This window comes from Gouania willdenowi, chromosome 18, assembly GCF_900634775.1.
Source record: "Gouania willdenowi chromosome 18, fGouWil2.1, whole genome shotgun sequence".
Lineage (NCBI taxonomy): Eukaryota > Metazoa > Chordata > Actinopteri > Blenniiformes > Gobiesocidae > Gouania > Gouania willdenowi.
In genome coordinates this window covers 10,787,259-10,790,365 of record NC_041061.1, presented here as the reverse complement: position 1 = coordinate 10,790,365, position 3,107 = coordinate 10,787,259, and the positions used below count along the sequence as shown (strand labels likewise).

General features: G+C 39.6%; 1 pseudogene; it reads right to left on the bottom strand.

The window, feature by feature from the left end:
- Window positions 1-238: 238 nt before the first annotated feature.
- LOC114480906 (uncharacterized) lies at window positions 239-356 on the bottom strand (annotated as a pseudogene).
- Between the last annotated feature and the right edge of the window lie 2,751 nt (window positions 357-3,107).

The following is a 3,107-nucleotide window of genomic DNA, read 5'->3' as shown; positions in this document are numbered from 1 at the left end:
CCCAAAATTTAACAAGACCTGAATTATATATTTAATATTAAAATAAATTAAAAAAAACCTGAAATGTAATAACTGGTCAAAAAAATAACAAAATTGCTGAGCCTGAAATGTAAATAAAATAAGGTTATAAAACCTCCACCACCAACACTCACTCACACACTACATTCATAACAGGCAATGTGGGTAAAGTATCTTACCCAAGGACACAATGACAGATACCACGGGGGTGACTGACACCCCGCTGTGGCGCCTGGACTTCTCAGTGGTCTCCCATCCACCAACTAACCAGGCCCAGACCTGCTTAGCTTCTGAGATCTAATGAGATCAGGCAATGACAGGCTGGTAGTGCCACATAAAACATTATTTTATGGTACAAGCAAAAGCCTTTGTCCCCTAATAGTGTAATAATCCTATTATATCATTGAGTGAGTAAAGGGGAACCTTGACATTTGACTTTTCTTACCTTCATATATATATATATACAGTATATATGTGTGTGTGTGTGTGTGTGTGTGTAGTTAGCATATGTATGTAGCTTAGCTATAATCTTATGGATAAATAAAGAGGACAGTTGGATTCAATATTAGCGAGGACTGGAGTGGGTAGAAGTCATCACACACTTCAACAATGACTCCATTGGTTTCCTATGGAGCAGTGAAGCATTGCATTGATGTCATTAATAGATGGAGTAGAAGCATGTAATGCCCTGCAGAGAGGTTGATGGAGACGGTGAGGGACGCTGTGCTAAGCTCTTTGAACAAGAGCTGAACGGTTAATTGAAAAGATAAATTCCTGTAAAAGTTTATCAAAAGTTGTTAAGAAGAAGGTTTTAAAGGTTCTTTGGTGATTTGGGAAATTAAACATTCAGTTTAGATTCCCACTAGGATTCCAGAAGTGTGTGATGAGTTTACGAGATGCCGCCAGACGTTGAAGAACCATCCATTAGAAGGAATTTCTTGGATTGAGAGCTTGGCTAATGATTGATGATGGGTGTGATGGAATGATGAGGAGGAGCCACGCAGCAGTTAACCACTCGTGAGTGAAAGGTAGATTCACAGCAAAGGCAGAGATGGATGGGTGGAGAGGAGCAAAGAGTCCTCCTGGGGGAAAGCAGTAGATCCCTGTCTAAACTTAGCCTTTCATCTGGCCCACACAGTGCCTGATCAATCCAAACGCCCTCCCATCATTAGGCATCAAAGGGCTGTAGGAGGGGAATCCTTCTCTGCACACAACTAATCTCTTCTAAATACGTCTTCTCCAAGAACAAAGTCACCATTACATGCACAATGCGTTTGGAGATAATCTGCGTTCCTCTCTCGTGAAGCTGCCTGAGCATCAAAGGAAGTGAAAGAGTGAATGATGGAGACTAAAGATGTCCAACTGCTCACTGGGCATGAACAGTTAAACCATTCAACACAATCGTTTACTTTGAATGATGGCAAGACGTCAATAACTCGCAGACCATACGGAACCGGATCTATTTTATCATCATCAATGTAAAGCTTAATGTTAAGGTTCCTAATCTTGCCAGAGTGTTTTTGTCCTTTGAACATAATCAGGAAACGTATTAAAAGAACCAATTTCAGACCAACCAAGGCATGATACAGGTTAAAATCATACACAGAGTTTGAAAATTCATTTGAAAAATTAAAATTCTTAATGCAATGTACATAATACACAAATATTTTAAGTGCCAAAAAACAGTGATATATGAATTAATTTGTTGTTCTTTTAAATATACAAGTTATTTTTTGGTGATGGGTCTCTGGGCTTTATCTAAACATGTTCTCCTGTTTAGTCTAGATCTCCTGCTTTATATGGATGAACACGCTGTTGCTGACCTGAGGGTCGTGTGAAACAAAGGTCCGACACATTCAGTGTATGTTATTCTTTATCGTAACATTTGACAAATGGAAACCATTGGTGTCGAGATTCGGCAAGCTAGATCCGTTTCTAATCCTTCTTGAAACAAAATTCTTGTGGTTTGTTTGTCTTGGTTATTGGCATGTTGCAACCAACTAGGATAGGTGCATATCGCCACCTACTGTACTGGTGTGTCTAAAGTGTACTGGAGTGCGTAAACTCAATAGAACTCCCCCCTGAGTCAACACGATTATTGACTTCATAACTTGTTTTTATAGCCTTTTTGATCAGGCCCACTCACCTACAGACAACTTCAACCTCTAGAACTGCCTCCTCAACCTATTTTACCCTCTAATCCTAATTCGCAAGTAAGGTTGTAACGATTCATCAATTAGATCAATGTATCAATTTATATTCCTACAATCTAACTAAATCGATCTGTACTCGGCAAGTTGGCCTTTTAAAAGGGAACCCATTGATTGTATCGATACAAGGAAATAACGCATTGGATTTAAGGACTGCAGACTTTATGTGGATGTTTTTCAGGGATTAATAAAGTAATTCAATTTTTTTTTTAAAAATGATAAAGACGTCACTTGACTGTCTGTGACGGCTTCTTGCTAAGATGGATAAGTCATTGAATCTTTTCAGACTGAATAGTTCTAAATTAACCAATGAGACAAATCGAAAAGACGAATCGATACACCTATAATTGCCAGTACCCCTTAGTTCATGTTAGCCATTGTTTATTTGTATCAGCAGGCTCGTCTAAACCCTCTCCTGCATCTGGTCCAACATTAAACTCAGGTTTCTCCCTTTCATTCATCTGTTTCAGATGTTTTGGCTATTTTCGATTTTGAACTTCACCTTTTGATTGGTTGTCTTGAAGAGTTGTGCCACATTACAATGTTAGAAATTAAACTGGCAATCGATTCCCTACACCCGTTGAGATGTGTTCAAGGACCCCTAAGGGTACACATACCCCTGGTTGGAAACAACTGCTCTCGTAACCACCTCAATACATTACCCTCATGTAACACTCATGCTGTCTCAGCAACACTTACTTCCTTTTGTTTACTCTCAAACATCAATCCCCTACCCTAGACACTCTTCTCCATCTTATCCAACTGTCTCGCTCTTGCCTTGCCCTCCTCTCACCATCGTACTGTGAATCTAAGACATTGACAAACTCCAACAAGTACGCAAGTGATCCCCGATACGGCCAGGCGTCTCAATAATGGAGC